The following is a 26,336-nucleotide window of genomic DNA, read 5'->3' on the forward strand; positions in this document are numbered from 1 at the left end:
TGGGTTAGGGTTAAGGTTAGGTTTTTGGTTTAAGATTAAGGTTAGGTTTTTGGTTTAGGGTTTAGGGTTAAGGTTAGGTTTTTGGTTTAGGGTTAAGGTTAGGTTTTTGGTTTAGGGTTTAGGGTTAAGGTTAGGTTTTTGGTTTAGGGTTAAGGTTAGGTTTTTGGTTTAGGGTTTAGGGTTAAGGTTAGGTTTTTGGTTTAGGGTTAAGGTTAGGTTTTTGGTTTAGGGCTAAGGTTAGGTTTTTGGTGTAGGGTTAAGGTTAGGTTTAGGGTTAAGGTTAGGTTTTTGGGTTAGGGTTAAGGTTAGGTTTTTGATTTAGGGTTAAGGTTAGGTTTTTGGTTTAGGGTTAAGGTTAGGTTTTTGGTTTAGGGTTTAGGGTTAAGGTTAGGTTTTTGGTTTAGGGTTAAGGTTAGGTTTTTGGTTTAGGGTTTAGGGTTAAGGTTAGGTTTTTGGTTTAGGGTTAAGGTTAGGTTTTTGGTTTAGGGTTTAGGGTTAAGGTTAGGTTTTTGGTTTAGGGTTAAGGTTATGTTTTTGGTTTAGGGTTAGGTTTTTGGTTGTAGGGTTAAGGTTAGGTTTAGGGTTAAGGTTAGGTTTTTGGTTTAGGGTTAAGGTTAGGTTTTTGGTTTAGGGTTAAGGTTAGGTTTTTGGTTTAGGGTTAAGGTTAGGTTTTTGGTTTAGGGTTAAGGTTAGGTTTTTGGTGTAGGGTTAAGGTGAGGTTTTTGGTTTAGGTTTAAGGTGAGGTTTTTGGTTAGGGTTAAGGTTAGGTTTTTGGTTTAGGGTTAAGGTTAGGTTTTTGATTTAGGGTTAAGGTTAAAGTAAGGTTAAAAGAGAACAGGTTAGGGTTAGTGGTTATGGAAAATAGGATTTTGAATGGGATTGAATTGTGTGTTCCCACAAGGTTAGCTGTACAAGACTATGTGTGTGTGTGTGTGTGTGTGTGTGTGTGTGTGTGTGTGTGTGTGTGTGTGAATATTGAATGAATCAAATGATTGATGGACCCGTCTATCTGTTTCTTCACCATTCTGTCTCTCTGTCTTTTAGTCCATGAAGTCCCTGTCCTCCTTCCTTCCTTGGATGATAAAAGACGAATGAAAACTCCTACAATTAAAAAAAAAACTCCTACAATAAAATGTCACTCCACAATAACAATCGACAATTCATACTACTAATTTAAAACGCATATGGTAGAACCCAATCAATAGAGTTATAAGACACTGTAGACATTCATAGTAAAAATACAAATAAATCCTGCTGGCCAGTACGGGTATCGAACCCGCGACCTTCGCGTTATTAGCACGACGCTCTAACCAACTGAGCTAACCGGCCTGAGATAATGATCAATCTACGGAACGGGGATACACCCATATATGGGTCTGGAGGTGGTCGCTTATCTACAATGTCTACGTTCTACCATTAGAGGGCAGAGAACGTAAACAAATCCAGCTCAGTTCCAAGGACTCCCTTCTACACTGTCAATGATCAACACTATGGCTGTTGGGAACCCTGTACATTAGTGAGCGCTGTTGTGGCTCTGTACATTAGTGAGGGCTGTTGGGGCCCTGTACATTAGTGAGGGCTGTTGGGGCTCTGTACATTAGTGAGGGCTGTTGGAACCCTGTACATTAGTGAGGGCTGTTGGGGCCCTATTTCAACTCTAGATGACATAACCTAGCTAGCAGAGACAGCATGTTAACTATGAAAGTATCGATCCAGCAACAATGTCGAGGTCAAAAACGAAAGGAACTATATTAAACCAAGCTGACTTCGTAAGATAAGTCAACTCGGGCGGAAATAATGAACAGGCTGAACGTACATTTCTGTGACTATCTAGATAACTTTAGCTTGTCATTCCTGTTTACAGAGTGTTAGTCCCCACGAGAGCAAATGCTATTTATATGGGGTTTAGGGTTAAAGTTAGAATTAGGTTTAGGAGCTAGGGTTAGGTTTAGGGTTAAGGTTAGGTTTTTGGTTTAGGGTTAAGGTTAAGGTTAGGTTTAGGGTTAAGGTTAGGTTTTTGGTTTAGGGTTAAGGTTAGGTTTTTGGTTTAGGGTTAAGGTTAGGTTTTTGGTTTAGGGTTTAGGGTTAAGGTTAGGTTTTTGGTTTAGGGTTAAGGTTAGGTTTTTGGTTTAGGGTTTAGGGTTAAGGTTAGGTTTTTGGTTTAGGGTTAAGGTTAGGTTTTTGGTTTAGGGTTAAGGTTAGGTTTTTGGTGTAGGGTTAAGTTTAGGTTTAGGGTTAAGGTTAGGTTCTTGGTTTAGGGTTAAGGTTAGGTTTTTGGTTTAGGGTTAAGGTTAGGTTTTTGGTTTAGGGTTAAGGTTAGGTTTTTGGTTTAGGGTTAAGGTTAGGTTTTTGGTGTAGGGTTAAGGTGAGGTTTTTGGTTAGGGTTAAGGTTAGGTTTTTGGTTTAGGGTTTAGGGTTAAGGTTAGGTTTTTGGTTTAGGGTTAAGGTTAGGATTTTGGTTTAGGGTTTAGGGTTAAGGTTAGGTTTTTGGTTTAGGGTTAAGGTTAGGTTTTTGGTTTAGGGTTAAGGTTAGGTTTTTGGTGTAGGGTTAAGGTTAGGTTTAGGGTTAAGGTTAGGTTTTTGGTTTAGGGTTAAGGTTAGGTTTTTGGTTTAGGGTTAAGGTTAGGTTTTTGGTTTAGGGTTAAGGTTAGGTTTTTGGTTTAGGGTTAAGGTTAGGTTTTTGGTGTAGGGTTAAGGTTAGGTTTTTGGTTTAGGGTTAATGTTAGGTTTTTGGTTTAGGGTTAAGGTTAGGTTTTTGGTGTAGGGTTAAGGTTAGGTTTTTGGTTTAGGGTTTAGGGTTAAGGTTAGGTTTTTGGTGTAGGGTTTAGGGTTAAGGTTAGGTTTTTGGCTTAGGGTTAAGGTTAGGTTTTTGGCTTAGGGTTAAGGTTAGGTTTTTGTGTTAGGGTTAAGGTTAGGTTTTTGGTTTAAGGTTAAAGTTAGGTTTTTGGTTTAGGGTTTAGGGTTAAGGTTAGGTTTTTGGTTTAGGGTTAAGGTTAGGTTTTTGGTTTAGGGTTTAGGGTTAAGGTTAGGTTTTTGGTTTAGGGTTAAGGTTAGGTTTTTGGTTTAGGGTTTAGGGTTAAGGTTAGGTTTTTGGTTTAGGGTTAAGGTTAGGTTTTTGGTTTAGGGCTAAGGTTAGTTTTTGGTGTAGGGTTAAGGTTAGGTTTAGGGTTAAGGTTAGGTTTTTGGGTTAGGGTTAAGGTTAGGTTTTTGATTTAGGGTTAAGGTTAGGTTTTTGGTTTAGGGTTAAGGTTAGGTTTTTGGTTTAGGGTTTAGGGTTAAGGTTAGGTTTTTGGTTTAGGGTTAAGGTTAGGTTTTTGGTTTAGGGTTTAGGGTTAAGGTTAGGTTTTTGGTTTAGGGTTAAGGTTAGGTTTTTGGTTTAGGGTTTAGGGTTAAGGTTAGGTTTTTGGTTTAGGGTTAAGGTTAGGTTTTTGGTTTAGGGTTAGGTTTTTGGTGTAGGGTTAAGGTTAGGTTTTTGGTTTAGGGTTAAGGTTAAGGTTAAGGTTAGGTTTAGGGTTAAGGTTAGGTTTTTGGTTTAGGGTTAAGGTTAGGTTTTTGGTTTAGGGTTAAGGTTAGGTTTTTGGTTTAGGGTTAAGATTAGGTTTTTGGTTTAGGGTTTAGGGTTAAGGTTAGGTTTTTGGTTTAGGGTTAAGGTTAGGTTTTTGGTTTAGCGTTTAGGGTTAAGGTTAGGTTTTTGGTTTAGGGTTAAGGTTAGGTTTTTGGTTTAGGGTTAGGTTTTTGGTGTAGGGTTAAGGTTAGGTTTAGGGTTAAGGTTAGGTTTTTGGTTTAGGGTTAAGGTTAGGTTTTTGGTTTAGGGTTAAGGTTAGGTTTTTGGTTTAGGGTTAAGGTTAGGTTTTTGGTTTAGGGTTTAGGGTTAAGGTTAGATTTTTGGTTTAGGGTTAAGGTTAGGTTTTTGGTTTAGGGTTTAGGGTTAAGGTTAGGTTTTTGGTTTAGGGTTAAGGTTAGGTTTTTGGTTTAGGGTTAGGTTTTTGGTGTAGGGTTAAGGTTAGGTTTAGGGTTAAGGTTAGGTTTTTGGTTTAGGGTTAAGGTTAGGTTTTTGGTTTAGGGTTAAGGTTAGGTTTTTGGTTTAGGGTTAAGGTTAGGTTTTTGGTGTAGGGTTAAGGTGAGGTTTTTGGTTTAGGTTTAAGGTGAGGTTTTTGGTTAGGGTTAAGGTTAGGTTTTTGGTTTAGGGTTAAGGTTAGGTTTTTGATTTAGGGTTAAGGTTAGGGTTAGGGTTAGGGTTAGGGTTAGGGTTAGGGTTAGGTTTTTGATTTAGGGTTAAGGTTAAAGTAAGGTTAAAAGAGAACAGGTTAGGGTTAGTGGTTAGGGTTAGGGTTAGGGTTAGGGTTAGGGTTAGGGTTAGGGTTAGGGTTAGGGTTAGGGTTAGGGTTAGGGTTAGGGTTAGGGTTAGGGTTAGGGTTAGGGTTAGGGTTAGGGTTAGGGTTAGGGTTAGGGTTAGGGTTAGGGTTAGGGTTAGGGTTAGGGTTAGGGTTAGGGTTAGGGTTAGGGTTAGGGTTAGGGTTAGGGTTAGGGTTAGGGTTAGGGTTAGGGTTAGGGTTAGGGTTAGGGTTAGGGTTAGGGTTAGGGTTAGGGTTAGGGTTAGGGTTAGGGTTAGGGTTAGGGTTAGGGTTAGGGTTAGGGTTAGGGTTAGGGTTAGGGTTAGGGTTAGGGTTAGGGTTAGGGTTAGGGTTAGGGTTAGGGTTAGGGTTAGGGTTAGGGTTAGGGTTAGGGTTAGGGTTAGGGTTAGGGTTAGGGTTAGGGTTAGGGTTAGGGTTAGGGTTAGGGTTAGGGTTAGGGTTAGGGTTAGGGTTAGGGTTAGGGTTAGGGTTAGGGTTAGGGTTAGGGTTAGGGTTAGGGTTAGGGTTAGGGTTAGGGTTAGGGTTAGGGTTAGGGTTAGGGTTAGGGTTAGGGTTAGGGTTAGGGTTAGGGTTAGGGTTAGGGTTAGGGTTAGGGTTAGGGTTAGGGTTAGGGTTAGGGTTAGGGTTAGGGTTAGGGTTAGGGTTAGGGTTAGGGTTAGGGTTAGGGTTAGGGTTAGGGTTAGGGTTAGGGTTAGGGTTAGGGTTAGGGTTAGGGTTAGGGTTAGGGTTAGGGTTAGGGTTAGGGTTAGGGTTAGGGTTAGGGTTAGGGTTAGGGTTAGGGTTAGGGTTAGGGTTAGGGTTAGGGTTAGGGTTAGGGTTAGGGTTAGGGTTAGGGTTAGGGTTAGGGTTAGGGTTAGGGTTAGGGTTAGGGTTAGGGTTAGGGTTAGGGTTAGGGTTAGGGTTAGGGTTAGGGTTAGGGTTAGGGTTAGGGTTAGGGTTAGGGTTAGGGTTAGGGTTAGGGTTAGGGTTAGGGTTAGGGTTAGGGTTAGGGTTAGGGTTAGGGTTAGGGTTAGGGTTAGGGTTAGGGTTAGGGTTAGGGTTAGGGTTAGGGTTAGGGTTAGGGTTAGGGTTAGGGTTAGGGTTAGGGTTAGGGTTAGGGTTAGGGTTAGGGTTAGGGTTAGGGTTAGGGTTAGGGTTAGGGTTAGGGTTAGGGTTAGGGTTAGGGTTAGGGTTAGGGTTAGGGTTAGGGTTAGGGTTAGGGTTAGGGTTAGGGTTAGGGTTAGGGTTAGGGTTAGGGTTAGGGTTAGGGTTAGGGTTAGGGTTAGGGTTAGGGTTAGGGTTAGGGTTAGGGTTAGGGTTAGGGTTAGGGTTAGGGTTAGGGTTAGGGTTAGGGTTAGGGTTAGGGTTAGGGTTAGGGTTAGGGTTAGGGTTAGGGTTAGGGTTAGGGTTAGGGTTAGGGTTAGGGTTAGGGTTAGGGTTAGGGTTAGGGTTAGGGTTAGGGTTAGGGTTAGGGTTAGGGTTAGGGTTAGGGTTAGGGTTAGGGTTAGGGTTAGGGTTAGGGTTAGGGTTAGGGTTAGGGTTAGGGTTAGGGTTAGGGTTAGGGTTAGGGTTAGGGTTAGGGTTAGGGTTAGGGTTAGGGTTAGGGTTAGGGTTAGGGTTAGGGTTAGGGTTAGGGTTAGGGTTAGGGTTAGGGTTAGGGTTAGGGTTAGGGTTAGGGTTAGGGTTAGGGTTAGGGTTAGGGTTAGGGTTAGGGTTAGGGTTAGGGTTAGGGTTAGGGTTAGGGTTAGGGTTAGGGTTAGGGTTAGGGTTAGGGTTAGGGTTAGGGTTAGGGTTAGGGTTAGGGTTAGGGTTAGGGTTAGGGTTAGGGTTAGGGTTAGGGTTAGGGTTAGGGTTAGGGTTAGGGTTAGGGTTAGGGTTAGGGTTAGGGTTAGGGTTAGGGTTAGGGTTAGGGTTAGGGTTAGGGTTAGGGTTAGGGTTAGGGTTAGGGTTAGGGTTAGGGTTAGGGTTAGGGTTAGGGTTAGGGTTAGGGTTAGGGTTAGGGTTAGGGTTAGGGTTAGGGTTAGGGTTAGGGTTAGGGTTAGGGTTAGGGTTAGGGTTAGGGTTAGGGTTAGGGTTAGGGTTAGGGTTAGGGTTAGGGTTAGGGTTAGGGTTAGGGTTAGGGTTAGGGTTAGGGTTAGGGTTAGGGTTAGGGTTAGGGTTAGGGTTAGGGTTAGGGTTAGGGTTAGGGTTAGGGTTAGGGTTAGGGTTAGGGTTAGGGTTAGGGTTAGGGTTAGGGTTAGGGTTAGGGTTAGGGTTAGGGTTAGGGTTAGGGTTAGGGTTAGGGTTAGGGTTAGGGTTAGGGTTAGGGTTAGGGTTAGGGTTAGGGTTAGGGTTAGGGTTAGGGTTAGGGTTAGGGTTAGGGTTAGGGTTAGGGTTAGGGTTAGGGTTAGGGTTAGGGTTAGGGTTAGGGTTAGGGTTAGGGTTAGGGTTAGGGTTAGGGTTAGGGTTAGGGTTAGGGTTAGGGTTAGGGTTAGGGTTAGGGTTAGGGTTAGGGTTAGGGTTAGGGTTAGGGTTAGGGTTAGGGTTAGGGTTAGGGTTAGGGTTAGGGTTAGGGTTAGGGTTAGGGTTAGGGTTAGGGTTAGGGTTAGGGTTAGGGTTAGGGTTAGGGTTAGGGTTAGGGTTAGGGTTAGGGTTAGGGTTAGGGTTAGGGTTAGGGTTAGGGTTAGGGTTAGGGTTAGGGTTAGGGTTAGGGTTAGGGTTAGGGTTAGGGTTAGGGTTAGGGTTAGGGTTAGGGTTAGGGTTAGGGTTAGGGTTAGGGTTAGGGTTAGGGTTAGGGTTAGGGTTAGGGTTAGGGTTAGGGTTAGGGTTAGGGTTAGGGTTAGGGTTAGGGTTAGGGTTAGGGTTAGGGTTAGGGTTAGGGTTAGGGTTAGGGTTAGGGTTAGGGTTAGGGTTAGGGTTAGGGTTAGGGTTAGGGTTAGGGTTAGGGTTAGGGTTAGGGTTAGGGTTAGGGTTAGGGTTAGGGTTAGGGTTAGGGTTAGGGTTAGGGTTAGGGTTAGGGTTAGGGTTAGGGTTAGGGTTAGGGTTAGGGTTAGGGTTAGGGTTAGGGTTAGGGTTAGGGTTAGGGTTAGGGTTAGGGTTAGGGTTAGGGTTAGGGTTAGGGTTAGGGTTAGGGTTAGGGTTAGGGTTAGGGTTAGGGTTAGGGTTAGGGTTAGGGTTAGGGTTAGGGTTAGGGTTAGGGTTAGGGTTAGGGTTAGGGTTAGGGTTAGGGTTAGGGTTAGGGTTAGGGTTAGGGTTAGGGTTAGGGTTAGGGTTAGGGTTAGGGTTAGGGTTAGGGTTAGGGTTAGGGTTAGGGTTAGGGTTAGGGTTAGGGTTAGGGTTAGGGTTAGGGTTAGGGTTAGGGTTAGGGTTAGGGTTAGGGTTAGGGTTAGGGTTAGGGTTAGGGTTAGGGTTAGGGTTAGGGTTAGGGTTAGGGTTAGGGTTAGGGTTAGGGTTAGGGTTAGGGTTAGGGTTAGGGTTAGGGTTAGGGTTAGGGTTAGGGTTAGGGTTAGGGTTAGGGTTAGGGTTAGGGTTAGGGTTAGGGTTAGGGTTAGGGTTAGGGTTAGGGTTAGGGTTAGGGTTAGGGTTAGGGTTAGGGTTAGGGTTAGGGTTAGGGTTAGGGTTAGGGTTAGGGTTAGGGTTAGGGTTAGGGTTAGGGTTAGGGTTAGGGTTAGGGTTAGGGTTAGGGTTAGGGTTAGGGTTAGGGTTAGGGTTAGGGTTAGGGTTAGGGTTAGGGTTAGGGTTAGGGTTAGGGTTAGGGTTAGGGTTAGGGTTAGGGTTAGGGTTAGGGTTAGGGTTAGGGTTAGGGTTAGGGTTAGGGTTAGGGTTAGGGTTAGGGTTAGGGTTAGGGTTAGGGTTAGGGTTAGGGTTAGGGTTAGGGTTAGGGTTAGGGTTAGGGTTAGGGTTAGGGTTAGGGTTAGGGTTAGGGTTAGGGTTAGGGTTAGGGTTAGGGTTAGGGTTAGGGTTAGGGTTAGGGTTAGGGTTAGGGTTAGGGTTAGGGTTAGGGTTAGGGTTAGGGTTAGGGTTAGGGTTAGGGTTAGGGTTAGGGTTAGGGTTAGGGTTAGGGTTAGGGTTAGGGTTAGGGTTAGGGTTAGGGTTAGGGTTAGGGTTAGGGTTAGGGTTAGGGTTAGGGTTAGGGTTAGGGTTAGGGTTAGGGTTAGGGTTAGGGTTAGGGTTAGGGTTAGGGTTAGGGTTAGGGTTAGGGTTAGGGTTAGGGTTAGGGTTAGGGTTAGGGTTAGGGTTAGGGTTAGGGTTAGGGTTAGGGTTAGGGTTAGGGTTAGGGTTAGGGTTAGGGTTAGGGTTAGGGTTAGGGTTAGGGTTAGGGTTAGGGTTAGGGTTAGGGTTAGGGTTAGGGTTAGGGTTAGGGTTAGGGTTAGGGTTAGGGTTAGGGTTAGGGTTAGGGTTAGGGTTAGGGTTAGGGTTAGGGTTAGGGTTAGGGTTAGGGTTAGGGTTAGGGTTAGGGTTAGGGTTAGGGTTAGGGTTAGGGTTAGGGTTAGGGTTAGGGTTAGGGTTAGGGTTAGGGTTAGGGTTAGGGTTAGGGTTAGGGTTAGGGTTAGGGTTAGGGTTAGGGTTAGGGTTAGGGTTAGGGTTAGGGTTAGGGTTAGGGTTAGGGTTAGGGTTAGGGTTAGGGTTAGGGTTAGGGTTAGGGTTAGGGTTAGGGTTAGGGTTAGGGTTAGGGTTAGGGTTAGGGTTAGGGTTAGGGTTAGGGTTAGGGTTAGGGTTAGGGTTAGGGTTAGGGTTAGGGTTAGGGTTAGGGTTAGGGTTAGGGTTAGGGTTAGGGTTAGGGTTAGGGTTAGGGTTAGGGTTAGGGTTAGGGTTAGGGTTAGGGTTAGGGTTAGGGTTAGGGTTAGGGTTAGGGTTAGGGTTAGGGTTAGGGTTAGGGTTAGGGTTAGGGTTAGGGTTAGGGTTAGGGTTAGGGTTAGGGTTAGGGTTAGGGTTAGGGTTAGGGTTAGGGTTAGGGTTAGGGTTAGGGTTAGGGTTAGGGTTAGGGTTAGGGTTAGGGTTAGGGTTAGGGTTAGGGTTAGGGTTAGGGTTAGGGTTAGGGTTAGGGTTAGGGTTAGGGTTAGGGTTAGGGTTAGGGTTAGGGTTAGGGTTAGGGTTAGGGTTAGGGTTAGGGTTAGGGTTAGGGTTAGGGTTAGGGTTAGGGTTAGGGTTAGGGTTAGGGTTAGGGTTAGGGTTAGGGTTAGGGTTAGGGTTAGGGTTAGGGTTAGGGTTAGGGTTAGGGTTAGGGTTAGGGTTAGGGTTAGGGTTAGGGTTAGGGTTAGGGTTAGGGTTAGGGTTAGGGTTAGGGTTAGGGTTAGGGTTAGGGTTAGGGTTAGGGTTAGGGTTAGGGTTAGGGTTAGGGTTAGGGTTAGGGTTAGGGTTAGGGTTAGGGTTAGGGTTAGGGTTAGGGTTAGGGTTAGGGTTAGGGTTAGGGTTAGGGTTAGGGTTAGGGTTAGGGTTAGGGTTAGGGTTAGGGTTAGGGTTAGGGTTAGGGTTAGGGTTAGGGTTAGGGTTAGGGTTAGGGTTAGGGTTAGGGTTAGGGTTAGGGTTAGGGTTAGGGTTAGGGTTAGGGTTAGGGTTAGGGTTAGGGTTAGGGTTAGGGTTAGGGTTAGGGTTAGGGTTAGGGTTAGGGTTAGGGTTAGGGTTAGGGTTAGGGTTAGGGTTAGGGTTAGGGTTAGGGTTAGGGTTAGGGTTAGGGTTAGGGTTAGGGTTAGGGTTAGGGTTAGGGTTAGGGTTAGGGTTAGGGTTAGGGTTAGGGTTAGGGTTAGGGTTAGGGTTAGGGTTAGGGTTAGGGTTAGGGTTAGGGTTAGGGTTAGGGTTAGGGTTAGGGTTAGGGTTAGGGTTAGGGTTAGGGTTAGGGTTAGGGTTAGGGTTAGGGTTAGGGTTAGGGTTAGGGTTAGGGTTAGGGTTAGGGTTAGGGTTAGGGTTAGGGTTAGGGTTAGGGTTAGGGTTAGGGTTAGGGTTAGGGTTAGGGTTAGGGTTAGGGTTAGGGTTAGGGTTAGGGTTAGGGTTAGGGTTAGGGTTAGGGTTAGGGTTAGGGTTAGGGTTAGGGTTAGGGTTAGGGTTAGGGTTAGGGTTAGGGTTAGGGTTAGGGTTAGGGTTAGGGTTAGGGTTAGGGTTAGGGTTAGGGTTAGGGTTAGGGTTAGGGTTAGGGTTAGGGTTAGGGTTAGGGTTAGGGTTAGGGTTAGGGTTAGGGTTAGGGTTAGGGTTAGGGTTAGGGTTAGGGTTAGGGTTAGGGTTAGGGTTAGGGTTAGGGTTAGGGTTAGGGTTAGGGTTAGGGTTAGGGTTAGGGTTAGGGTTAGGGTTAGGGTTAGGGTTAGGGTTAGGGTTAGGGTTAGGGTTAGGGTTAGGGTTAGGGTTAGGGTTAGGGTTAGGGTTAGGGTTAGGGTTAGGGTTAGGGTTAGGGTTAGGGTTAGGGTTAGGGTTAGGGTTAGGGTTAGGGTTAGGGTTAGGGTTAGGGTTAGGGTTAGGGTTAGGGTTAGGGTTAGGGTTAGGGTTAGGGTTAGGGTTAGGGTTAGGGTTAGGGTTAGGGTTAGGGTTAGGGTTAGGGTTAGGGTTAGGGTTAGGGTTAGGGTTAGGGTTAGGGTTAGGGTTAGGGTTAGGGTTAGGGTTAGGGTTAGGGTTAGGGTTAGGGTTAGGGTTAGGGTTAGGGTTAGGGTTAGGGTTAGGGTTAGGGTTAGGGTTAGGGTTACGAGAGCAAATGCTATTTATATGGGGTTTAGGGTTAAAGTTAGAATTAGGTTTAGGAGCTAGGGTTAGGTTTAGGGTTAAGGTTAGGTTTTTGGTTTAGGGTTAGGGTTAAGGTTAAGGTTAGGTTTAGGGTTAAGGTTAGGTTTTTGGCTTAGGGTTAAGGTTAGGTTTTTGATTTAGGGTTAAGGTTAGGTTTTTGGTTTAGTGTTAAGGTTAGGTTTTTGGTTTAGGGTTTAGGGTTAAGGTTAGGTTTTTGGTTTAGGGTTAAGGTTAGGTTTTTGGTTTAGGGTTTAGGGTTAAGGTTAGGTTTTTGGTTTAGTGTTAAGGTTAGGTTTTTGGTTTAGGGTTTAGGGTTAAGGTTAGGTTTTTGGTTTAGGGTTAAGGTTAGGTTTTTGGTTTAGGGCTAAGGTTAGTTTTTGGTGTAGGGTTAAGGTTAGGTTTAGGGTTAAGGTTAGGTTTTTGGGTTAGGGTTAAGGTTAGGTTTTTGATTTAGGGTTAAGGTTAGGTTTTTGGTTTAGGGTTAAGGTTAGGTTTTTGGTTTAGGGTTTAGGGTTAAGGTTAGGTTTTTGGTTTAGGGTTAAGGTTAGGTTTTTGGTTTAGGGTTTAGGGTTAAGGTTAGGTTTTTGGTTTAGGGTTAAGGTTAGGTTTTTGGTTTAGGGTTTAGGGTTAAGGTTAGGTTTTTGGTTTAGGGTTAAGGTTAGGTTTTTGGTTTAGGGTTTAGGGTTAAGGTTAGGTTTTTGGTTTAGGGTTAAGGTTAGGTTTTTGGTTTAGGGTTTAGGGTTAAGGTTAGGTTTTTGGTTTAGGGTTAGGGTTAGGTTTTTGGTTTAGGGTTTAGGGTTAAGGTTAGGTTTTTGGTTTAGGGTTAAGGTTAGGTTTTTGGTTTAGGGCTAAGGTTAGTTTTTGGTGTAGGGTTAAGGTTAGGGTTAGGGTTAAGGTTAGGTTTTTGGGTTAGGGTTAAGGTTAGGGTTTTGATTTAGGGTTAAGGTTAGGTTTTTGGTTTAGGGTTAAGGTTAGGTTTTTGGTTTAGGGTTTAGGGTTAAGGTTAGGTTTTTGGTTTAGGGTTAAGGTTAGGTTTTTGGTTTAGGGTTTAGGGTTAAGGTTAGGTTTTTGGTTTAGGGTTAAGGTTAGGTTTTTGGTTTAGGGTTAAGGTTAGGTTTTTGGTGTAGGGTTAAGTTTAGGTTTAGGGTTAAGGTTAGGTTCTTGGTTTAGGGTTAAGGTTAGGTTTTTGGTTTAGGGTTAAGGTTAGGTTTTTGGTTTAGGGTTAAGGTTAGGTTTTTGGTTTAGGGTTAAGGTTAGGTTTTTGGTGTAGGGTTAAGGTGAGGTTTTTGGTTAGGGTTAAGGTTAGGTTTTTGGTTTAGGGTTTAGGGTTAAGGTTAGGTTTTTGGTTTAGGGTTAAGGTTAGGATTTTGGTTTAGGGTTTAGGGTTAAGGTTAGGTTTTTGGTTTAGGGTTAAGGTTAGGTTTTTGGTTTAGGGTTAAGGTTAGGTTTTTGGTGTAGGGTTAAGGTTAGGTTTAGGGTTAAGGTTAGGTTTTTGGTTTAGGGTTAAGGTTAGGTTTTTGGTTTAGGGTTAAGGTTAGGTTTTTGGTTTAGGGTTAAGGTTAGGTTTTTGGTTTAGAGTTAAGGTTAGGTTTTTGGTGTAGGGTTAAGGTTAGGTTTTTGGTTTAGGGTTAATGTTAGGTTTTTGGTTTAGGGTTAAGGTTAGGTTTTTGGTGTAGGGTTAAGGTTAGGTTTTTGGTTTAGGGTTTAGGGTTAAGGTTAGGTTTTTGGTGTAGGGTTTAGGGTTAAGGTTAGGTTTTTGGCTTAGGGTTAAGGTTAGGTTTTTGGCTTAGGGTTAAGGTTAGGTTTTTGGGTTAGGGTTAAGGTTAGGTTTTTGGTTTAAGGTTAAGGTTAGGTTTTTGGTTTAGGGTTTAGGGTTAAGGTTAGGTTTTTGGTTTAGGGTTAAGGTTAGGTTTTTGGTTTAGGGTTTAGGGTTAAGGTTAGGTTTTTGGTTTAGTGTTAAGGTTAGGTTTTTGGTTTAGGGTTTAGGGTTAAGGTTAGGTTTTTGGTTTAGGGCTAAGGTTAGTTTTTGGTGTAGGGTTAAGGTTAGGTTTAGGGTTAAGGTTAGGTTTTTGGGTTAGGGTTAAGGTTAGGTTTTTGATTTAGGGTTAAGGTTAGGTTTTTGGTTTAGGGTTAAGGTTAGGTTTTTGGTTTAGGGTTTAGGGTTAAGGTTAGGTTTTTGGTTTAGGGTTAAGGTTAGGTTTTTGGTTTAGGGTTTAGGGTTAAGGTTAGGTTTTTGGTTTAGGGTTAAGGTTAGGTTTTTGGTTTAGGGTTTAGGGTTAAGGTTAGGTTTTTGGTTTAGGGTTAGGTTTTTGGTTGTAGGGTTAAGGTTAGGTTTAGGGTTAAGGTTAGGTTTTTGGTTTAGGGTTAAGGTTAGGTTTTTGGTTTAGGGTTAAGGTTAGGTTTTTGGTTTAGGGTTAAGGTTAGGTTTTTGGTTTAGGGTTAAGGTTAGGTTTTTGGTGTAGGGTTAAGGTGAGGTTTTTGGTTTAGGTTTAAGGTGAGGTTTTTGGTTAGGGTTAAGGTTAGGTTTTTGGTTTAGGGTTAAGGTTAGGTTTTTGATTTAGGGTTAAGGTTAAAGTAAGGTTAAAAGAGAACAGGTTAGGGTTAGTGGTTATGGAAAATAGTACAAGACTATGTGTGTGTGTGTGTGTGTGTGTGTGTGTGTGTGTGTGTGTGTGTGTGTGTGTGTGTGTGTGTGTGTGTGTGAATATTGAATGAATCAAATGATTGATGGACCCGTCTATCTGTTTCTTCACCATTCTGTCTCTCTGTCTTTTAGTCCATGAAGTCCCTGTCCTCCTTCCTTCCTTGGATGATAAAAGACGAATGAAAACTCCTACAATTAAAAAAAAAACTCCTACAATAAAATGTCACTCCACAATAACAATCGACAATTCATACTACTAATTTAAAACGCATATGGTAGAACCCAATCAATAGAGTTATAAGACACTGTAGACATTCATAGTAAAAATACAAATAAATCCTGCTGGCCAGTACGGGTATCGAACCCGCGACCTTCGCGTTATTAGCACGACGCTCTAACCAACTGAGCTAACCGGCCTGAGATAATGATCAATCTACGGAACGGGGATACACCCATATATGGGTCTGGAGGTGGTCGCTTATCTACAATGTCTACGTTCTACCATTAGAGGGCAGAGAACGTAAACAAATCCAGCTCAGTTCCAAGGACTCCCTTCTACACTGTCAATGATCAACACTATGGCTGTTGGGAACCCTGTACATTAGTGAGCGCTGTTGTGGCTCTGTACATTAGTGAGGGCTGTTGGGGCCCTGTACATTAGTGAGGGCTGTTGGGGCTCTGTACATTAGTGAGGGCTGTTGGAACCCTGTACATTAGTGAGGGCTGTTGGGGCCCTATTTCAACTCCAGATGACATAACCTAGCTAGCAGAGACAGCATGTTAACTATGAAAGTATCGATCCAGCAACAATGTCGAGGTCAAAAACGAAAGGAACTATATTAAACCAAGCTGACTTCGTAAGATAAGTCAACTCGGGCGGAAATAATGAACAGGCTGAACGTACATTTCTGTGACTATCTAGATAACTTTAGCTTGTCATTCCTGTTTACAGAGTGTTAGTCCCCACGAGAGCAAATGCTATTTATATGGGGTTTAGGGTTAAAGTTAGAATTAGGTTTAGGAGCTAGGGTTAGGTTTAGGGTTAAGGTTAGGTTTTTGGTTTAGGGTTAAGGTTAAGGTTAAGGTTAGGTTTAGGGTTAAGGTTAGGTTTTTGGTTTAGGGTTAAGGTTAGGTTTTTGGTTTAGGGTTAAGGTTAGGTTTTTGGTTTAGGGTTTAGGGTTAAGGTTAGGTTTTTGGTTTAGGGTTAAGGTTAGGTTTTTGGTTTAGGGTTTAGGGTTAAGGTTAGGTTTTTGGTTTAGGGTTAAGGTTAGGTTTTTGGTTTAGGGTTAAGGTTAGGTTTTTGGTGTAGGGTTAAGTTTAGGTTTAGGGTTAAGGTTAGGTTCTTGGTTTAGGGTTAAGGTTAGGTTTTTGGTTTAGGGTTAAGGTTAGGTTTTTGGTTTAGGGTTAAGGTTAGGTTTTTGGTTTAGGGTTAAGGTTAGGTTTTTGGTGTAGGGTTAAGGTGAGGTTTTTGGTTAGGGTTAAGGTTAGGTTTTTGGTTTAGGGTTTAGGGTTAAGGTTAGGTTTTTGGTTTAGGGTTAAGGTTAGGATTTTGGTTTAGGGTTTAGGGTTAAGGTTAGGTTTTTGGTTTAGGGTTAAGGTTAGGTTTTTGGTTTAGGGTTAAGGTTAGGTTTTTGGTGTAGGGTTAAGGTTAGGTTTAGGGTTAAGGTTAGGTTTTTGGTTTAGGGTTAAGGTTAGGTTTTTGGTTTAGGGTTAAGGTTAGGTTTTTGGTTTAGGGTTAAGGTTAGGTTTTTGGTTTAGGGTTAAGGTTAGGTTTTTGGTGTAGGGTTAAGGTTAGGTTTTTGGTTTAGGGTTAATGTTAGGTTTTTGGTTTAGGGTTAAGGTTAGGTTTTTGGTGTAGGGTTAAGGTTAGGTTTTTGGTTTAGGGTTTAGGGTTAAGGTTAGGTTTTTGGTGTAGGGTTTAGGGTTAAGGTTAGGTTTTTGGCTTAGGGTTAAGGTTAGGTTTTTGGCTTAGGGTTAAGGTTAGGTTTTTGGGTTAGGGTTAAGGTTAGGTTTTTGGTTTAAGGTTAAGGTTAGGTTTTTGGTTTAGGGTTTAGGGTTAAGGTTAGGTTTTTGGTTTAGGGTTAAGGTTAGGTTTTTGGTTTAGGGTTTAGGGTTAAGGTTAGGTTTTTGGTTTAGTGTTAAGGTTAGGTTTTTGGTTTAGGGTTTAGGGTTAAGGTTAGGTTTTTGGTTTAGGGTTAAGGTTAGGTTTTTGGTTTAGGGCTAAGGTTAGTTTTTGGTGTAGGGCTAAGGTTAGGTTTAGGGTTAAGGTTAGGTTTTTGGGTTAGGGTTAAGGTTAGGTTTTTGATTTAGGGTTAAGGTTAGGTTTTTGGTTTAGGGTTAAGGTTAGGTTTTTGGTTTAGGGTTTAGGGTTAAGGTTAGGTTTTTGGTTTAGGGTTAAGGTTAGGTTTTTGGTTTAGGGTTTAGGGTTAAGGTTAGGTTTTTGGTTTAGGGTTAAGGTTAGGTTTTTGGTTTAGGGTTTAGGGTTAAGGTTAGGTTTTTGGTTTAAGGTTAAGGTTAGGTTTTTGGTTTAGGGTTTAGGGTTAAGGTTAGGTTTTTGGTTTAGGGTTAAGGTTAGGTTTTTGGTTTAGGGTTTAGGGTTAAGGTTAGGTTTTTGGTTTAGTGTTAAGGTTAGGTTTTTGGTTTAGGGTTTAGGGTTAAGGTTAGGTTTTTGGTTTAGGGTTAAGGTTAGGTTTTTGGTTTAGGGCTAAGGTTAGTTTTTGGTGTAGGGTTAAGGTTAGGTTTAGGGTTAAGGTTAGGTTTTTGGGTTAGGGTTAAGGTTAGGTTTTTGATTTAGGGTTAAGGTTAGGTTTTTGGTTTAGGGTTAAGGTTAGGTTTTTGGTTTAGGGTTTAGGGTTAAGGTTAGGTTTTTGGTTTAGGGTTAAGGTTAGGTTTTTGGTTTAGGGTTTAGGGTTAAGGTTAGGTTTTTGGTTTAGGGTTAAGGTTAGGTTTTTGGTTTAGGGTTAAGGTTAGGTTTTTGGTGTAGGGTTAAGTTTAGGTTTAGGGTTAAGGTTAGGTTCTTGGTTTAGGGTTAAGGTTAGGTTTTTGGTTTAGGGTTAAGGTTAGGTTTTTGGTTTAGGGTTAAGGTTAGGTTTTTGGTTTAGGGTTAAGGTTAGGTTTTTGGTGTAGGGTTAAGGTGAGGTTTTTGGTTAGGGTTAAGGTTAGGTTTTTGGTTTAGGGTTTAGGGTTAAGGTTAGGTTTTTGGTTTAGGGTTAAGGTTAGGATTTTGGTTTAGGGTTTAGGGTTAAGGTTAGGTTTTTGGTTTAGGGTTAAGGTTAGGTTTTTGGTTTAGGGTTAAGGTTAGGTTTTTGGTGTAGGGTTAAGGTTAGGTTTAGGGTTAAGGTTAGGTTTTTGGTTTAGGGTTAAGGTTAGGTTTTTGGTTTAGGGTTAAGGTTAGGTTTTTGGTTTAGGGTTAAGGTTAGGTTTTTGGTTTAGAGTTAAGGTTAGGTTTTTGGTGTAGGGTTAAGGTTAGGTTTTTGGTTTAGGGTTAATGTTAGGTTTTTGGTTTAGGGTTAAGGTTAGGTTTTTGGTGTAGGGTTAAGGTTAGGTTTTTGGTTTAGGGTTTAGGGTTAAGGTTAGGTTTTTGGTGTAGGGTTTAGGGTTAAGGTTAGGTTTTTGGCTTAGGGTTAAGGTTAGGTTTTTGGCTTAGGGTTAAGGTTAGGTTTTTGGGTTAGGGTTAAGGTTAGGTTTTTGGTTTAAGGTTAAGGTTAGGTTTTTGGTTTAGGGTTTAGGGTTAAGGTTAGGTTTTTGGTTTAGGGTTAAGGTTAGGTTTTTGGTTTAGGGTTTAGGGTTAAGGTTAGGTTTTTGGTTTAGTGTTAAGGTTAGGTTTTTGGTTTAGGGTTTAGGGTTAAGGTTAGGTTTTTGGTTTAGGGCTAAGGTTAGTTTTTGGTGTAGGGTTAAGGTTAGGTTTAGGGTTAAGGTTAGGTTTTTGGGTTAGGGTTAAGGTTAGGTTTTTGATTTAGGGTTAAGGTTAGGTTTTTGGTTTAGGGTTAAGGTTAGGTTTTTGGTTTAGGGTTTAGGGTTAAGGTTAGGTTTTTGGTTTAGGGTTAAGGTTAGGTTTTTGGTTTAGGGTTTAGGGTTAAGGTTAGGTTTTTGGTTTAGGGTTAAGGTTAGGTTTTTGGTTTAGGGTTTAGGGTTAAGGTTAGGTTTTTGGTTTAGGGTTAAGGTTAGGTTTTTGGTTTAGGGTTAGGTTTTTGGTGTAGGGTTAAGGTTAGGTTTTTGGTTTAGGGTTAAGGTTAGGTTTTTGGTTTAGGGTTAAGGTTAGGTTTTTGGTTTAGGGTTAAGGTTAGGTTTTTGGTTTAGGGTTAAGGTTAGTTTTTGGTGTAGGGTTAAGGTGAGGTTTTTGGTTTAGGTTTAAGGTGAGGTTTTTGGTTAGGGTTAAGGTTAGGTTTTTGGTTTAGGGTTAAGGTTAGGTTTTTGATTTAGGGTTAAGGTTAAAGTAAGGTTAAAAGAGAACAGGTTAGGGTTAGTGGTTATGGAAAATAGTACAAGACTATGTGTGTGTGTGTGTGTGTGTGTGTGTGTGTGTGTGTGTGTGTGAATATTGAATGAATCAAATGATTGATGGACCCGTCTATCTGTTTCTTCACCATTCTGTCTCTCTGTCTTTTAGTCCATGAAGTCCCTGTCCTCCTTCCTTCCTTGGATGATAAAAGACGAATGAAAACTCCTACAATTAAAAAAAAAACTCCTACAATAAAATGTCACTCCACAATAACAATCGACAATTCATACTACTAATTTAAAACGCATATGGTAGAACCCAATCAATAGAGTTATAAGACACTGTAGACATTCATAGTAAAAATACAAATAAATCCTGCTGGCCAGTACGGGTATCGAACCCGCGACCTTCGCGTTATTAGCACGACGCTCTAACCAACTGAGCTAACCGGCCTGAGATAATGATCAATCTACGGAACGGGGATACACCCATATATGGGTCTGGAGGTGGTCGCTTATCTACAATGTCTACGTTCTACCATTAGAGGGCAGAGAACGTAAACAAATCCAGCTCAGTTCCAAGGACTCCCTTCTACACTGTCAATGATCAACACTATGGCTGTTGGGAACCCTGTACATTAGTGAGCGCTGTTGTGGCTCTGTACATTAGTGAGGGCTGTTGGGGCCCTGTACATTAGTGAGGGCTGTTGGGGCTCTGTACATTAGTGAGGGCTGTTGGAACCCTGTACATTAGTGAGGGCTGTTGGGGCCCTATTTCAACTCCAGATGACATAACCTAGCTAGCAGAGACAGCATGTTAACTATGAAAGTATCGATCCAGCAACAATGTCGAGGTCAAAAACGAAAGGAACTATACTAAACCAAGCTGACTTCGTAAGATAAGTCAACTCGGACGGAAATAATGAACAGGCTGAACGTACATTTCTGTGACTATCTTGATAACTTTAGCTTGTCATTCCTGTTTACAGAGTGTTAGTCCCCACGAGAGCAAATGCTATTTATATGGGGTTTAGGGTTAAAGTTAGAATTAGGTTTAGGAGCTAGGGTTAGGTTTAGGGTTAAGGTTAGGTTTTTGGTTTAGGGTTAAGGTTAAGGTTAAGGTTAGGTTTAGGGTTAAGGTTAGGTTTTTGGTTTAGGGTTAAGGTTAGGTTTTTGGTTTAGGGTTAAGGTTAGGTTTTTGGTTTAGGGTTTAGGGTTAAGGTTAGGTTTTTGGTTTAGGGTTAAGGTTAGGTTTTTGGTTTAGGGTTTAGGGTTAAGGTTAGGTTTTTGGTTTAGGGTTAAGGTTAGGTTTTTGGTTTAGGGTTAAGGTTAGGTTTTTGGTGTAGGGTTAAGTTTAGGTTTAGGGTTAAGGTTAGGTTCTTGGTTTAGGGTTAAGGTTAGGTTTTTGGTTTAGGGTTAAGGTTAGGTTTTTGGTTTAGGGTTAAGGTTAGGTTTTTGGTTTAGGGTTAAGGTTAGGTTTTTGGTGTAGGGTTAAGGTTAGGTTTTTGGTTTAGGGTTTAGGGTTAAGGTTAGGTTTTTGGTTTAGGGTTAAGGTTAGGTTTTTGGTTTAGGGTTTAGGGTTAAGGTTAGATTTTTGGTTTAGGGTTAAGGTTAGGTTTTTGGTTTAGGGTAAAGGTTAGGTTTTTGGTGTAGGGTTAAGGTTAGGTTTAGGGTTAAGGTTAGGTTTTTGGTTTAGGGTTAAGGTTAGGTTTTTGGTTTAGGGTTAAGGTTAGGTTTTTGGTTTAGGGTTAAGGTTAGGTTTTTGGTGTAGGGTTAAGGTTAGGTTTTGGTTTAGGGTTAAGGTTAGGTTTTTGGTTTAGGGTTAAGGTTAGGTTTTTGGTGTAGGGTTAAGGTTAGGTTTTTGGTTTAGGGTTTAGGGTTAAGGTTAGGTTTTTGGTGTAGGGTTTAGGGTTAAGGTTAGGTTTTTGGCTTAGGGTTAAGGTTAGGTTTTTGGCTTAGGGTTAAGGTTAGGTTTTTGGGTTAGGGTTAAGGTTAGGTTTTTGGTTTAGGGTTAAGGTTAGGTTTTTGGTTTAGGGTTTAGGGTTAAGGTTAGGTTTTTGGTTTAGGGTTAAGGTTAGGTTTTTGGTTTAGGGTTTAGGGTTAAGGTTAGGTTTTTGGTTTAGGGTTAAGGTTAGGTTTTTGGTTTAGGGTTTAGGGTTAAGGTTAGGTTTTTGGTTTAGGGTTAAGGTTAGGTTTTTGGTTTAGGGTTAAGGTTAGGTTTTTGGTGTAGGGTTAAGGTTAGGTTTAGGGTTAAGGTTAGGTTTTTGGGTTAGGGTTAAGGTTAGGTTTTTGATTTAGGGTTAAGGTTAGGTTTTTGGTTTAGGGTTAAGGTTAGGTTTTTGGTTTAGGGTTAGGGTTAAGGTTAGGTTTTTGGTTTAGGGTTAGGGTTTTTGGTTTAGGGTTTAGGGTTAGGTTAGGTTTTTGGTTTAGGGTTAAGGTTAGGTTTTTGGTTTAGGGTTTAGGGTTAAGGTTAGGTTTTTGGTTTAGGGTTTAGGTTTTTGGTGTAGGGTTAAGGTGAGGTTTTTGGTTTAGGGTTTTTTGGTTAGGGTTAAGGTTAGGTTTTTGGTTTAGGGTTAAGGTTAGGTTTTTGGTTTAGGGTTAGGTTTTTGGTTAGGGTTAAGGTTAGGTTTAGGGTTAAGGTTAGGTTTTTGGTTTAGGGTTAAGGTTAGGTTTTTGGTTTAGGGTTAAGGTTAGGTTTTTGGTTTAGGGTTAAGGTTAGGTTTTTGGTGTAGGGTTAAGGTGAGGTTTTTGGTTTAGGTTTAAGGTGAGGTTTTTGGTTAGGGTTAAGGTTAGGATTTTGGTTTAGGGTTAAGGTTAGGTTTTTGATTTAGGGTTAAGGTTAAAGTAAGGTTAAAAGAGAACAGGTTAGGGTTAGTGGTTATGGAAAATAGTACAAGACTATGTGTGTGTGTGTGTGTGTGTGTGTGAATATTGAATGAATCAAATGATTGATGGACCCGTCTATCTGTTTCTTCACCATTCTGTCTCTCTGTCTTTTAGTCCATGAAGTCCCTGTCCTCCTTCCTTCCTTGGATGATAAAAGACGAATGAAAACTCCTACAATTAAAAAAAAAACTCCTACAATAAAATGTCACTCCACAATAACAATCGACAATTCATACTACTAATTTAAAACGCATATGGTAGAACCCAATCAATAGAGTTATAAGACACTGTAGACATTCATAGTAAAAATACAAATAAATCCTGCTGGCCAGTACGGGTATCGAACCCGCGACCTTCGCGTTATTAGCACGACGCTCTAACCAACTGAGCTAACCGGCCTGAGATAACGATCAATCTACGGAACGGGGATACACCCATATATGGGTCTGGAGGTGGTCGCTTATCTACAATGTCTACGTTCTACCATTAGAGGGCAGAGAACGTAAACAAATCCAGCTCAGTTCCAAGGACTCCCTTCTACACTGTCAATGATCAACACTATGGCTGTTGGGAACCCTGTACATTAGTGAGCGCTGTTGTGGCTCTGTACATTAGTGAGGGCTGTTGGGGCCCTGTACATTAGTGAGGGCTGTTGGGGCTCTGTACATTAGTGAGGGCTGTTGGAACCCTGTACATTAGTGAGGGCTGTTGGGGCCCTATTTCAACTCCAGATGACATAACCTAGCTAGCAGAGACAGCATGTTAACTATGAAAGTATCGATCCAGCAACAATGTCGAGGTCAAAAACGAAAGGAACTATATTAAACCAAGCTGACTTCGTAAGATAAGTCAACTCGGGCGGAAATAATGAACAGGCTGAACGTACATTTCTGTGACTATCTAGATAACTTTAGCTTGTCATTCCTGTTTACAGAGTGTTAGTCCCCACGAGAGCAAATGCTATTTATATGGGGTTTAGGGTTAAAGTTAGAATTAGGTTTAGGAGCTAGGGTTAGGTTTAGGGTTAAGGTTAGGTTTTTGGTTTAGGGTTAAGGTTAAGGTTAAGGTTAGGTTTAGGGTTAAGGTTAGGTTTTTGGTTTAGGGTTAAGGTTAGGTTTTTGGTTTAGGGTTAAGGTTAGGTTTTTGGTTTAGGGTTAAGGTTAGGTTTTTGGTTTAGGGTTTAGGGTTAAGGTTAGGTTTTTGGTTTAGGGTTAAGGTTAGGTTTTTGGTTTAGGGTTTAGGGTTAAGGTTAGGTTTTTGGTTTAGGGTTAAGGTTAGGTTTTTGGTTTAGGGTTAGGTTTTTGGTGTAGGGTTAAGGTTAGGTTTAGGGTTAAGGTTAGGTTTTTGGTTTAGGGTTAAGGTTAGGTTTTTGGTTTAGGGTTAAGGTTAGGTTTTTGGTTTAGGGTTAAGGTTAGGTTTTTGGTTTAGGGTTAAGGTTTAGGGTTAAGGTTAGGTTTTTGGTTTAGGGTTAAGGTTAGGTTTTTGGTGTAGGGTTAAGGTGAGGTTTTTGGTTTAGGTTTAAGGTGAGGTTTTTGGTTAGGGTTAAGGTTAGGTTTTTGGTTTAGGGTTTAGGGTTAAGGTTAGGTTTTTGGTTTAGGGTTAAGGTTAGGTTTTTGGTTTAGGGTTTAGGGTTAAGGTTAGGTTTTTGGTTTAGGGTTAAGGTTAGGTTTTTGGTTTAGGGTTAAGGTTAGGTTTTTGGTTTAGGGTTTAGGGTTAAGGTTAGGTTTTTGGTTTAGGGTTAAGGTTAGGTTTTTGGCTTAGGGTTTAGGTGATAAGGTTAGGTTTTTGGTTTAGGGTTAAGGTTAGGTTTTTGGTTTAGGGTTAAGGTTAGGTTTTTGGTGTAGGGTTAAGGTTAGGTTTAGGGTTAAGGTTAGGTTTTTGGGTTAGGGTTAAGGTTAGGTTTTTGATTTAGGGTTAAGGTTAGGTTTTTGGTTTAGGGTTAAGGTTAGGTTTTTGGTTTAGGGTTTAGGGTTAAGGTTAGGTTTTTGGTTTAGGGTTAAGGTTAGGTTTTTGGTTTAGGGTTAAGGTTAGGTTTTTGGTTTAGGGTTAGGTTTTTGGTGTAGGGTTAAGGTTAGGTTTAGGGTTAAGGTTAGGTTTTTGGTTTAGGGTTAAGGTTAGGTTTTTGGTTTAGGGTTAAGGTTAGGTTTTTGGTTTAGGGTTAAGGTTAGGTTTTTGGTTTAGGGTTAAGGTTAGGTTTTTGGTGTAGGGTTAAGGTGAGGTTTTTGGTTTAGGTTTAAGGTGAGGTTTTTGGTTAGGGTTAAGGTTAGGTTTTTGGTTTAGGGTTAAGGTTAGGTTTTTGATTTAGGGTTAAGGTTAAAGTAAGGTTAAAAGAGAACAGGTTAGGGTTAGTGGTTATGGAAAATAGGATTTTGAATGGGATTGAATTGTGTGTTCCCACAAGGTTAGCTGTACAAGACTATGTGTGTGCGTGTGTGTGTGTGTGTGTGTGTGTGAATATTGAATGAATCAAATGATTGATGGACCCGTCTATCTGTTTCTTCACCATTCTGTCTCTCTGTCTCTTAGTCCATGAAGTCCCTGTCCTCCTTCCTTCCTTGGATGATAAAAGACGAATGAAAACTCCTACAATTTAAAAAAAAACTCCTACAATAAAATGTCACTCCACAATAACAATCGACAATTCATACTACTAATTTAAAACGCATATGGTAGAACCCAATCAATAGAGTTACAAGACACTGTAGACATTCATAGTAAAAATACAAATAAATCCTGCTGGCCAGTACGGGTATCGAACCCGCGACCTTCGCGTTATTAGCACGACGCTCTAACTAACTGAGCTAACCGGCCTGAGATAATGATAAATCTACGGAACGGGGATACACCCATATATGGGTCTGGAGGTGGTCGCTTATCTACAATGTCTACGTTCTACCATTAGAGGGCAGAGAACGTAAACAAATCCAGCTCAGTTCCAAGGACTCCCTTCTACACTGTCAATGATCAACACTATGGCTGTTGGGAACCCTGTACATTAGTGAGCGCTGTTGTGGCTCTGTACATTAGTGAGGGCTGTTGGGGCCCTGTACATTAGTGAGGGCTGTTGGGGCTCTGTACATTAGTGAGGGCTGTTGGAACCCTGTACATTAGTGAGGGCTGTTGGGGCCCTATTTCAACTCCAGATGACATAACCTAGCTAGCAGAGACAGCATGTTAACTATGAAAGTATCGATCCAGCAACAATGTCGAGGTCAAAAATGAAAGGAACTATATTAAACCAAGCTGACTTCGTAAGATAAGTCAACTCGGGCGGAAATAATGAACAGGCTGAACGTACATTTCTGTGACTATCTAGATAACTTTAGCTTGTCATTCCTGTTTACAGAGTGTTAGTCCCCACGAGAGCAAATGCTATTTATATGGGGTTTAGGGTTAAAGTTAGAATTAGGTTTAGGAGCTAGGGTTAGGTTTAGGGTTAAGGTTAGGTTTTTGGTTTAGGGTTAAGGTTAAGGTTAAGGTTAGGTTTAGGGTTAAGGTTAGGTTTTTGGTTTAGGGTTAAGGTTAGGTTTTTGGTTTAGGGTTAAGGTTAGGTTTTTGGTTTAGGGTTTAGGGTTAAGGTTAGGTTTTTGGTTTAGGGTTAAGGTTAGGTTTTTGGTTTAGGGTTTAGGGTTAAGGTTAGGTTTTTGGTTTAGGGTTAAGGTTAGGTTTTTGGTTTAGGGTTAAGGTTTTTGGTGTAGGGTTAAGGTTAGGTTTAGGGTTAAGGTTAGGTTTTTGGTTTAGGGTTAAGGTTAGGTTTTTGGTGTAGGGTTAAGGTTAGGTTTTTGGTTAGGGTTAAGGTTAGGTTTTTGGTTTAGGGTTAAGGTTAGGTTTTTGATTTAGCGTTAAGGTTAAAGTAAGGTTAAAAGAGAACAGGTTAGGGTTAGTGGTTATGGAAAATAGGATTTTGAATGGGATTGAATTGTGTGTTCCCACAAGGTTAGCTGTACAAGACTATGTGTGTGCGTGTGTGTGTGTGTGTGTGTGTGTGTGTGTGTGAATATTGAATGAATCAAATGATTGATGGACCCGTCTATCTGTTTCTTCACCATTCTGTCTCTCTGTCTCTTAGTCCATGAAGTCCCTGTCCTCCTTCCTTCCTTGGATGATAAAAGACGAATGAAAACTCCTACAGTTAAAAAAAAAACTCCTACAATAAAATGTCACTCCACAATAACAATCGACAATTCATACTACTAATTTAAAACGCATATGGTAGAACCCAATCAATAGAGTTATAAGACACTGTAGACATTCATAGTAAAAATACAAATAAATCCTGCTGGCCAGTACGGGTATCGAACCCGCGACCTTCGCGTTATTAGCACGACGCTCTAACCAACTGAGCTAACCGGCCTGAGATAATCTATGGAACGGGGATACACCCATATATGGGTCTGGAGGTGGTCGCTTATCTACAATGTCTACGTTCTACCATTAGAGGGCAGAGAACGTAAACAAATCCAGCTCAGTTCCAAGGACTCCCTTCTACACTGTCAATGATCAACACTATGGCTGTTGGGAACCCTGTACATTAGTGAGCGCTGTTGTGGCTCTGTACATTAGTGAGGGCTGTTGGGGCCCTGTACATTAGTGAGGGCTGTTGGGGCTCTGTACATTAGTGAGGGCTGTTGGAACCCTGTACATTAGTGAGGGCTGTTGGGGCCCTATTTCAACTCCAGATGACATAACCTAGCTAGCAGAGACAGCATGTTAACTATGAAAGTATCGATCCAGCAACAATGTCGAGGTCAAAAACGAAAGGAACTATATTAAACCAAGCTGACTTCGTAAGATAAGTCAACTCGGGCGGAAATAATGAACAGGCTGAACGTACATTTCTGTGACTATCTAGATAACTTTAGCTTGTCATTCCTGTTTACAGAGTGTTAGTCCCCACGAGAGCAAATGCTATTTATATGGGGTTTAGGGTTAAAGTTAGAATTAGGTTTAGGAGCTAGGGTTAGGTTTAGGGTTAAGGTTAGGTTTTTGGTTTAGGGTTAAGGTTAAGGTTAAGGTTAGGTTTAGGGTTAAGGTTAGGTTTTTGGTTTAGGGTTAAGGTTAGGTTTTTGGTTTAGGGTTAAGGTTAGGTTTTTGGTTTAGGGTTAAGGTTAGGTTTTTGGTTTAGGGTTTAGGGTTAAGGTTAGGTTTTTGGTTTAGGGTTAAGGTTAGGTTTTTGGTTTAGGGTTAAGGTTAGGTTTTTGGTGTAGGGTTAAGTTTAGGTTTAGGGTTAAGGTTAGGTTCTTGGTTTAGGGTTAAGGTTAGGTTTTTGGTTTAGGGTTAAGGTTAGGTTTTTGGTTTAGGGTTAAGGTTAGGTTTTTGGTTTAGGGTTAGGTTAGGTTTTTGGT

At 41.6% G+C, this 26,336-nt stretch overlaps 6 non-coding genes across 6 annotated transcripts; all 6 read right to left on the reverse strand.

The window, feature by feature from the left end:
• Positions 1–1,255: 1,255 nt before the first annotated feature.
• Positions 1,256–1,329, reverse strand: trnai-aau (transfer RNA isoleucine (anticodon AAU)). The gene has a single exon. It is a non-coding gene; the product is annotated as a tRNA-Ile (tRNA).
• Positions 1,330–14,008: 12,679 nt separating this feature from the next.
• trnai-aau (transfer RNA isoleucine (anticodon AAU)) lies at positions 14,009–14,082 on the reverse strand. Its single transcript has one exon. It is a non-coding gene; the product is annotated as a tRNA-Ile (tRNA).
• Positions 14,083–18,485: 4,403 nt separating this feature from the next.
• trnai-aau (transfer RNA isoleucine (anticodon AAU)) lies at positions 18,486–18,559 on the reverse strand. Its single transcript has one exon. It is a non-coding gene; the product is annotated as a tRNA-Ile (tRNA).
• A 2,757-nt stretch (positions 18,560–21,316) lies between these two features.
• On the reverse strand, positions 21,317–21,390 carry trnai-aau (transfer RNA isoleucine (anticodon AAU)). Its single transcript has one exon. It is a non-coding gene; the product is annotated as a tRNA-Ile (tRNA).
• Positions 21,391–23,728: 2,338 nt separating this feature from the next.
• Positions 23,729–23,802, reverse strand: trnai-aau (transfer RNA isoleucine (anticodon AAU)). Its single transcript has one exon. It is a non-coding gene; the product is annotated as a tRNA-Ile (tRNA).
• A 1,469-nt stretch (positions 23,803–25,271) lies between these two features.
• Positions 25,272–25,345, reverse strand: trnai-aau (transfer RNA isoleucine (anticodon AAU)). The gene has a single exon. It is a non-coding gene; the product is annotated as a tRNA-Ile (tRNA).
• Positions 25,346–26,336: the final 991 nt, after the last annotated feature.

Source organism: Oncorhynchus clarkii, chromosome 10, assembly GCF_045791955.1.
Source record: "Oncorhynchus clarkii lewisi isolate Uvic-CL-2024 chromosome 10, UVic_Ocla_1.0, whole genome shotgun sequence".
NCBI lineage: Eukaryota > Metazoa > Chordata > Actinopteri > Salmoniformes > Salmonidae > Oncorhynchus > Oncorhynchus clarkii.